Here is an 11583-nt window from a genome sequence, read left to right as displayed (position 1 = left end):
CAGAGATTTATTCCGTTTTAATATTACTCCATAAAATTCAACTTAAATTCATAAAACATTTATTTTTTTGTGCATTATTGTCATAAGAGTTAGCACACCTTGAAAAAGTGATTAAAATAAAAAAAGAAATTTTATATACTCGTGTACAAAGTAAACCATTTGCTTACAGGTTGTACAACATGCGCACATCTGATGGTACAACCTGGTACACCATAAGCAAAAGAGTTAATATAAGTAAGTGATTAAAATTCAAAGCAAAATAATAATTTATTGTAGAAAAAATACGAAAGAATGGAAGTTTTAAAACAATATACAAATATTTCAATAGAGTTGCGCATATTTTGTTATTACGATCCAACAAATACATTTGCCTAAACTCTTAAATAGAGATTAGAAAAATAAATTAATTAAATTACATACTTAATAAAATTAAAAAAAAATTCCTCTATAACTCAAGTATACAGAAGGAAAAAGAAAGTTAAATAGTGAAGTAAATTTAAAATAAAATTGAAGTGATTTATTACAATTTTATTTGTTCTCTTATCTATCTATCTATCTATCTATCTATCTATCTATCTATCTATCTATCTATATATATATATATATATATATATATATATATATATATATATATATATATATATATATATATATATATATATATATATATATATATATATATATATATATATATATATATATATATATATATATATATATATATATATATATATATATATATATATATATATATATATATATATATATATATATATTGTTCTCTTTGTTCCTTGTTAAGGGGGACGCAATGAAAATTACACAGTTGACCCTTAAAAATACATCAGACTAACACTGAGCCATAATAACTTCGAGTTATTTTACCAGTACATTTAAATGCCTCTACTATACGGGCACTTTGAAACATTTATTCAGCAAAATTGTTGCATCTTACATAAGGAGTTCAATTGAATCATTATTCAGTAAAATGAATCATAGTATCATGAGACATAAAAGTAATACTTTAAAATATAAAAACAATGTACGAAGACTCAACTGAATTCGTCTGAAAAAATTTGCCGTTTTTAACAGGGCAAAAAAAATACATTTGTCTTGAATTTTTTTCAAAAAATGAAAAGGGCATAAAAAAACTAAATCTGATTTTGCGAAGAAGTTTCCCTTTTTCAAACATTACAACAAAATTGGATAAACAAAATACACAAAATAAAATAATATTTCCTAGAATTTTGATAGTAAAAAATGAAAAGATCATCAGAAAATTTAATTTATTCTATTTTTGAAGTAGAAGGCTATTTTACATTGTTTAAAATAAAATATTGTTTTATAGAATTTTCATTTTAAACAATAAAAAGAGCTCAAACTGATTGCTTGTTTTGAAGAAATTGGTTGCATCCATCCGTACAATTTAAAATATTATTTTCTTCAATATTTTCGTAAAAAAAGAGATGAAGAAACTTCTAAAAATTTATTTGTAAATATTCTTTAAATAAAAAAGTTTTAAACTTACATTTTTTAGAATTAATTTTAATTCTCTTTGTTTTTGTGAGATTCATAAGTAAATCAATTTAATGAGATAAATGAAAATTGTCCATTTACTTCCTACATTTTATTCATTTAATAATAAGTAATTTAAATATAACTTTTAAAAACTTAACTTTTTTTTATTACTTTATTTAATAATAGACGAAAAAATTTAAATTGTGGTATACAATTTTTTATGCCTTTTTGAAGTTTTGTAATTTTAGATGGCAAAATACAAAATTTGAGCAATTTCACCAAAATACAAAATTGGTTCCTGAGAATTCAAATTTTGAAAAAGTCGTATATTTAAAATTCGATTTCTCAGGAACTATCCAACCAATTTCACTCAAATTTTGTATTTTGCTATGCAAAATTAGATACTTTAAAATTATGTAAAAAATTTCATACCTTACAATTAAAATTTTTTTCGACTGTTATTAAGTAAAACAATAAAAAAAAATATTTACTGAAATTTTTTTTTGCATTTAGTATCGTTGGATAAATGAATTTTACAATTATGTGTAATTCTCGAGATATGGCGAAAAACGCGAGAAAGTAAAATTAACATTAAGGGGTCAAAACTTTGAATAGCTCTCCTGACCAAACTATTAGGATCATATTTCGCAAATTGAAGCAACCCCCTTTATTTTTAGGGAACAGAAGTCTGAATCCATCAATAAAAAGACATGTTTATTCATAGAAAGTATGACTTTGTGCCTGATTTCTTAACTTAAAATATCGTCTGCACTAAATTTGTTGTCTCCCTTCTCGAACAATTAAGATTGAGTCTTAAAACGTGAAAATCTGATCATTAGGATCAAAAGTTATTCAGAGTGGTCCGTTATTATTTGGAGCACTCTACATTATATACAACGCAAAATCTTGTATGATGATTTAAATATGATTAAGCATGTAGCGAAATCATCAAAAACTTCGCAGAATTCTTGTAATTGTGAAAGTGAATGATTCATTATCCTTGGTTTGAATTTCAATTTTGGTGCCCCAAGTTCACTTTTTAAGAGTGCAGTTACCATTATTTTTCTTTAAGTGGACGATATCTTTAAAAATAAGAATGATTATCTCTTTGGATATAGTACTTGTTAGTTGTTAAGCCTGCTTCATACTTATTCTATTAAAACAACAAAAATTGTAGCTATAAACGGGCAATGTAACATGTATGGATTTTTAGTTTAAAATCTAAAAAATTTCCTTTGCTATTAAAATCAAAGATATATTTTAAAAATAATTAATCTCTATCTTTTTAAAGTTTTAAACAACAAAACACATGCAATATTTTATGATAACAGAAAACCAACCTAAGATAAAACCTACTTTAAACCAAAATTTATCACTTTACAATATTTCTTTAAGAGTTTCACTTTTCTCCCTATTGGTATGTGCATAAAATTCACAAATTTTTAAAATCAAAACTTTTTTCTACTTAAAAATGCACTAAACTATCTTTAAAATGGTTAAAAATATTTTTTTTAATCTGGCAAATAATTAAGTAGCTAAAACGAATATTAAGAAAACGTCTCAAACACAAAACTCGCTTAAAATTTTTAACCATTCATTCGTTATATACAAACCATATGTCAACTTTCCCTTTCATACCGATATCAAATACCATGTTCATACAATCGTTGTCGGAAATAATATGTAAAAGAATGTTCCAGGAATTTAAATATATTGTTTTTTACAAAAAATACTTTCGTTTCTGAGTTTTCAACCCATTCGCAAACAACAAACAAATTTTTAAAGAAAAATATTTCATATCTTAGAATAACAAACTTTATACTACCGTAAAATATATTATATATCTAACTCATTCATAGATTACTCTTAGATGATATTTGAAGTAAATAAATTTAAAAAAACAATTTCGCTGCCTTCGAGAATGCTAACTTCTTTCTTTCTTCTAATTAAATACGCTTACAACAATAAATTTACTTTTTTTTCTTTAACGCGAATCTATAGTTAAAATCGATGTTTTCATATTAGATGTTTTAATCATTGATTTAAAGACAGTGATCTTTATTCATTGTTTTATATAAAAAGCTTTGGTTAGAATAATAAAAAACCATTGTACCAGCCAATGTTTGTTTGTAACGTTATATTCTAAAATAAATATAAATAACTTAATATCAACAATTTAAATTTAGTATATATTGTGAAAATTATTAAAGTTTAATTTGCATTTGAACTATGTAGCTTTAGGAGCAAAACTTACTTCAGACTTGAAATCTTTACACCCGAATTAAGCAAGATCAAGTATTTGTATCCAATGCTACATAAAACTTGTTCCCCAGCGTTATCACTATGTATTATAATCTCGATAACATCTTGTTGATATTACTAATAATGATAGCTACATTTTCGTATTGGGTATACACTCTTCTCTCTAGTGATCCTCATATTGACGTATTTATATTTAATATTTTATAACAGTCGTTAAACAGCAGACCCAATTTCTTAGCCCAATGAGAAACTCTGTAGCCTTGTAATTTTGAACCCATTCCAGAAGACAATGAAACTCCTGTATTAAGAATTGGGAAAAAATTGCAGTCTAGGAGGACTTTTTTGATGGAACTAACCCGCATTTGCTACATGGAGAGGAAAATCACAAAAGTGTAGTTGTTTGTCTGACGTAAACAGGACTCTAACCCGTGATCCGTCTACCACTGAGGATATTTTACGTCAGCATTGTGGTCGGTTTAATCCGGATGCGGAATTCGTATCGACCAGCCATCACTGAAATTCGAATCCAGTTCACATAATTGAAACCGTCAGATTACAACAGTTCGTTATTTAGAATATAGCACAAGGAGGTGAAAGTTTATTGTTATATCGCACGCTGCTAAATATTCCACAAATTGCGAAATTTACCTAACTGTGGCAAAAGGCACGATTGTTTTTAGTTGTGTAATAAAAAATACTTTGTTTCCAAAAGAGCATTTATTTAAATCTGTCAGTTGTATTAAGTAATTCTAGATTATATAACGTATAGTTACTTCTGGTTTATTGAGCCTATTTCGAATTTATTTTAAGGATTTGTGTATATATGCATTCAAAACTAATGATTCTTAAATTATATTGCATCGGAAAAATAACTTTACTAACTCTTATATGCATCATATCGTACTGTAAATATACATTTTAGTGTTATTAAATAAGAAAATAGTGATGGCTGCTGGTGCAATTGATGATGATTCTGTGCTACATAATTATAACGCAGCGCCAGGCAGGACTCGTATCATGGATGATTATCTTCAGCAGCAAAAATTCAACGCACGGACTAGTCAGCTGGATCACTGGACTTGAATGCTATCGAATATGTTTGGGTTGCTTTAGGAAGACATGTAGCTGCTCTCAATCCTCCTTCTCAGACCTTTGCCACGCTAGCAACTGCCTTGCAAGAACAATGGCTCGTACTTCTAACGGAAAAGATAGACGGCATAATTGAAAGCATCACACGTCGTTGTATGTGCTGTATCGCTGGTAGAGGTGATCCTACTTTACATTCCTTACTGTCACATCTAATTTATTTATTTCATATATATGCAACTTTCTGTAACACCGTAATTATCTGGATAAACTTTTTATGCTATTTTGTACATTATTATGCGGATTATTTTGTGTACCAGTTTCTTTAAATTGTATGCATAACTTTTTGAGAAATAGTCATTTTTGTGATTTTTCCTTAATTTGTGATAAACCGTGTTAATTATAATGACAATTTTGGTTTAAAAAACAAAATAATTTTGGTAAATTAAATACAAAACCAAAATTTACAATATTTAAATCAAATATTTAGTAATTTTTCTGCTCATAAGGTAACAGTTTACCGGAAAATCTAGTTTTCTTATTTGTTCTTATTGCCTCACATTTAGTAAAAAATGTAAAACTGAACATTAAATTTGACCGAATAAATGGTTTTTATGCCATGCCTTAAAGAATTACTGTAAAATTACTAAATTATACCACATTTACCAACTTCTAACATAATTTTTAAGTCATATTTTATTGTTAATTTAATAAAAATTACTATTATCAAAGTGATTCAATAAAATTTAGAGAACTTTGTGGAGTTCCCATATAGCCAGAACCTTAGTTAGTTTTACCATTATCTGCTAGTTTTGACCATACTTTTTATTGTAGTTGCCACCATTTTTGGTCTTGAGATTCACTAAACCTTTTCGCAGTGTATGCTTTGGCGAAGTCAGCTTCATGGTTCCTATAATCAATAAATTTTTACATTTTTTTAGAAAAAAAGTACGTTTCCAGTTACTGACCTTAATCTATTTAAATCATGTAATAATAATCGCAAGAATATCCGTTATAGTCACTAAATTTAGCTAGTGCATGCAAAACAGAGCAAAAAATTCTGATAATTGATAATCTAAAATGAACTTAATCTACGAACTCAATTGAATAACAATAGACTTAAATCTTTAAATTACCCTTTTCTAAAAAAATTACTTCGCCCTTTTCTCCATTTAAACTACTTGTATAATTCGTGCACTTTTTTAAAACAATTCGATACATATAATGCATTATTGATCTGAGAAGAATACATTCATAAAGGAAATTTTATAGATTTCAAAAATATTTTTAAATAGATTTATAATTGCTTCTGGGAAATGTTATTTAAATAACGCTTTCGTATAAATATGAGCAAGTTCTTAAAATTAGCAGTTGTTTGGAACATTCTTAAGATGTTTTTAAGTAGAAGAGCTTCGAGCTTTTAATTAGAAGGTACAATATCATTTCAATAAATACTGCTAAAAGATTTTAATTACATCTTAAATTCATCGGTTTATAATAGTTCCCTATATCTAGTACTTAGTTATTTTCTACTTGTTTAAGGCTCAGACATTTGTTAGAAAATTGTTTTAAATTCCCAATTTACTTTGCGTTACTTTTAATGACAATAGCTTGTTTAAAATGCAATATATCTTGATATTTAATTGGAGTGGGTTGCTTTGTTGTTTCTTCTTGCAACATATCTTTATACATGCTGCATTTTCAAGAAACCATTATTAATGATTTGTTTTTGAAAATATTGCTTGTAGACATAACCTCATAAGTATAGCAGGCTGTGTAAGTAAAATATGATAATGGTTTCTGTGGAATTAAAATATTTATCCCTGTAGCTTCAAAATATTAATGCATAAAGAAATATAATCGATTGCTTAGATTAATTTTTAGACTGAAGTGAATAAAACTTACTCTAAAAAAATAAGAAAATGCACTTTTTTAAAGCTGCGAATTTTTAAAATTATTTCTATCACATGTATAACAACTTGAGACATGATTGAGACCTTATGGGAGAGTAGGTATTCTGTAAAATGTGCAGAACTGCCAGAACATTAAATAAATATTGCTTTAATTGAAAATAAAACTTCAGAAAGTAATGTGTTAACTTGATAAAAAAAAATTAGAGACATCCTCCAAATGGATTAAAAATATTATGAACTTAAGTAACTAGGGTCTCTACTATTTGGGACCTGAGCAAACCAAGAGTTGACAAAACCAAAGAAGAAGAACCAAACCATCCGATTCTGAGTTTAAGACTATATGTCTTCAAATTCATTTTGTAACGCAACCCAGAAGACAAGGGAAGTTTTGGATCAAGCATTTTGACTAACTAGCCTTCGTGGAGGACTGAACTAACCTGCATTTGCGTTCAATGTAGAAGAAGATTCCACGGTCGGTCAGCTTGAAGGCACGGGGTTTCTAACCCATGATCCATCTACTACTGACTATATTTTACGTCAGCATTGTGGTCGGGGGAAACCAAGAGCAGAATTTATATCAAGCAGCCACAGCTAAGAATTAAATTTGGGTCACGACAGTGAGAAGCGAGTATCCCCAGAGCCATCACGACTTTAAAACTACTCACGTAGTGTGGTATTAGAAGATTTTAATAATATAAATAATGTATTACGAAATAAGGTCTATACACATACACATACACACGTACTCTATATATATATATATATATATATATATATATATATATATATATATATATATATATATATATATATATATATATATATATATATATATATATATATATATATATATATATATATATATATATATATATGAGTGGCTGGGTGGCGCAGTTGGTTTGTCGTCGGGCTTCTGAGCCCAAGTCTGCGGGTTCGATCCCCGGCCCAGACACCGGATTTTCGGGATGCAGAAAATCCTCAGCGGCCTTGTCGTATGATTATGCGGCATGTAAAAGATCCCTGGAGTGCCTTATTGGCTCTTGGCATTTCCGGCAAAATTAAATTCCTAGTGCACTTTAGCATCCAAAAAGAGTCTCGGTGCTGCCATCTAGTGTGGCAGAAACTAGACGTCCAAATTAACATGACCAACGGTATCTCACCCATTGTGGTGGTCCTGAAAGAGTGGATACCACCTCTGGAGAACGCACTAGGTCTGCTAATCGGCAAGACCGATTGTGCAGCTCATTGGAAATAAAAATATATATCTATATATATATATATCTATGGATAGATAGAAAGATAGATAAATAGATTGATATTATTTTGTAGCAAGCCTACTCAAACGACATATTTATTTTTAATTGTTAATAAAACAGCTTAAAAATTTTTATTTATAATTTTTTTTCTGACTTCCTAAGCTTTTAATAAATATAGTACGTATATATTTTTCGTAACTTATTAGGGATGAGGATTCGTCAAACACAGTTTAATATCTTTCTCTTTTTTAAGCTTTGTTTGATAATTTTTCTTTTTTGCACATTAAGCTTTGCTTAGTATTTTAGTTCTGAGTTACACAGCTAGGAATTAAAAATAAACATCCATTTAAAGTTTTTTGTCAAATAATAATCTTTTAATATGGGGAATAAAGCTACGATAAAAAATAAAATATTATGCTTTTGTTAAGCAACCTTAATCCTCGCAAAATAATTGTATGAATCTTAAAATAAAAATGATCGTTAAAATATTAAAACGCACGCTCATATCCGGTATTTATCATTATGATTATAGGATTTTAAAATTTTGCAATGAAAATTTGTTAATTATTTATTTGGAAAATAAATCTGAGAAATTAAAATTGAGTTCACCACAAAGAGTTGCAGTAAAAAAATTATTTTATCCAAATGGGGTGATTTAAAAGCTTTAGTAAAAGACAAATGAGTAAAAACGAAAATGCTATATTGCCTAAAATAGTACAATGCCTAAATTTAAAAATTTGATCTTATAGTATTTAAAATATCATGTTAAAAATATCATTTCATCTTGTTGGGTATCTTTGCAAAATTTAGTGAATTTCATTTGTCTCTTCTGGAAATGTTATTAAAAACGCCAATTACAGTTGAATATGATAATTCTAAATAAATCTAAAGAAATATTGCCTAGCTTATGTCTGCAAAAACATACTTGTGTAATAATTGCTTTTATAACACTGAGTCATCAAGTAAATCTTTTTAGAGAATTAAAAAGGATTTTTAATACCTTCTACAATTATCATATCCTTTTTCTCGGAGAAAACATTTGTGCTTTTATAAGATGACGCATTCATAGTATAGCCGACTTTTATGTTGCTGTTTTTTAATGATTATGCATTTATTTAACAAAATCGGTGTTAGCTTTGTCCCATACTCGCTTATCCCTTTCTTACCAATTTCCAGTTTAACTTTTCTACAAAATTATTACTCTTAATTTATTATAATAAAATGTAATAATCATATTAAAGTAAATTAATTTGCACTTCAATGTACAAACTAAATCCTTTTTTATACAAGGAACAATGTTGCTTCATTGCTGCGAGAAAGTTGTAAAGAAGTTAATTAATTTTAGAGGGATTTTCTAATTTTAACATCAGTATTTATCTTATCTTCCTCAGGAGATAATAGAATGCCTAGTATTTATCTTCCTCAGCAAGTTTTTACCGTTTGAAATATTAGAGATGAAAATATTCACAATATTGGCTTGTTACGTGTGACCACATTTTGTACAATGCGAAATTTTATAAATTTTTTATAAGTAAATAATGAAGGCACTTTCACCCTTTCAAGAAAGAAGATTTTTCCCAGGTCCGTGCCGTCCTAGTTTATACCAACTAAGGAGTATGTATATGTAGTAATGCGAGATTCAATACGACAGTATCCTATTGAGATCACGCTCATGTGATCTTGGGCTGCTAGAGCTAGAATGGCTCGTTTTATATATGATACCGTACAGGAGAATTATTCAATCATGTTTATGTGATCACAGTCCTGAAGGTGTTTAATTACGGAAATTTTTTGCTCGACTTGAAATTGTAATTATTAACTTCGTTTTAGAAAAAAATTACTAAGTCATATTTTATGGTAATGGATATCTGTTTGAAATACTGCAATAATTTCTCCATACAGACAATTCCTCCACTTATTATAATTAAATATTTAATAATTTTCTACTGCTAGCTCTATGTTTAATGACTAGGAGAAAAGGATGTTCAAACACTAGGAGAAAATTCAGTGGTTAAATAGCCTTAAATTTTAGTGGTTAAATAGCCTTTTGACTAGTTTCAAAAGCTGTATTTCATAATAAAGACCAAGACAAAATCCACAATGCTCAATTTAGCACATTTAAAAGAAAAAGGCAAATAATTTATGTAAATGATAAAAATATTAGATATCAAAATTATACATCGAGAACAAGATTATGCGTAAAACAGGAAGATCAAGATTATACATACAGCTCAAGAAGAGAATAACACTATCATTTTAACTTTTAGCAGAGAATTTGGAAAATATTTTTTTAAACTTTTTAAACTTACCTTTATTTATTCAAAATGATTTATACTTTTGTACTTTCAGTTTTGCAGAAGAAAAAAAAAACACTGTCTAAATTTATTTATCAACATTAAAATATACAGTGTTCCAAAAAAATACACCACCGTAAATAAAGTTTGATCTAATGATAGTATCTTAACATTCTAAGACTCAATCTTATCAATCTTAATTAAATAGCATATTTGAGCTCAACCTTTTGAACCATTAAGATTGAGTAATCGAACGTAAAGATCCGATCATTAGATCAAAAGTTATTCAAGGTGGTCCTTTTTATTGATACACTGTACAATGAGTCAGTGCTTCAAAGCAAAAAATCGTAAGGTTTAATATTAACAATTTCTCTTGTACTTTGAATAAAAATATCCATAGTTTAATTTGTTTATAGTTTCATAGTTCTTAGATTTTCATGATTTCTTAATTTCAATCATTCTTAGTGACAGATATTTCCAAATTTCAATTAGTCTTATTTTAGAAACTTCATGATATTTGACGCTACAAAATTAAATGAAAATAGGAAAAAGAATTCAGAATTACAATAGAAAAAAGTATTTTGAAGTTTAAAAAAAAGAGGGAAAAGTAAAGCATTTTTTCATTTACTATGTTTCAATTCGAATTCGAATCAAGATAAAAACATAATTTTTTTTTAAATAATTGAAAAAGATTTATGACATTATAATGTAAAGATTATGTTCCATATCATAATAACTAATAACCATAATTCTGCACATTAAATGATTTTTTACATTATCTTTACCATGGGTATAGGGATAATAATGCACACTTATTCTTAATTGCGATTGAGATATTTATGCATCATTACTGTATAATAGAGATATTTATATAATACGATATATTTTTTTAAAAAAAATAAGCGTATGTGAAACAAACTGTGCTCTATTGAAATAAGTAAAATTGACAATATATCTTATAAAAATGTACTAATAAAGCGAGTTAAATTTTTCTTACATTGAAGGAAATTATACAGGCAACGCTGCATCTGTTATTCCAAGAATAGAGCATTAAAAGAGAAAAAAATAACGATAAACAAAAATAAATCAAAGGTTATACGTGCTCATTATATAAGCATTCAACCGTAAAGACTGACCCATCGGCCAGCTCCTCCATTTCGCTTAAATAAGTGAAGTACCGTTATGTAGACTCATTATCAAAAAATCATAAATTGCTGGAAGCTTAAGAGAAACGCAAGGTGACAATTACGTCACGGG

This window comes from Parasteatoda tepidariorum, chromosome 7 (assembly GCF_982258835.1).
Source record: "Parasteatoda tepidariorum strain Cologne lab strain chromosome 7, Ptep-v5.0, whole genome shotgun sequence".
In the NCBI taxonomy this organism is placed as follows: domain Eukaryota; kingdom Metazoa; phylum Arthropoda; class Arachnida; order Araneae; family Theridiidae; genus Parasteatoda; species Parasteatoda tepidariorum.
Note: the sequence above shows the minus strand (reverse complement) of the source record.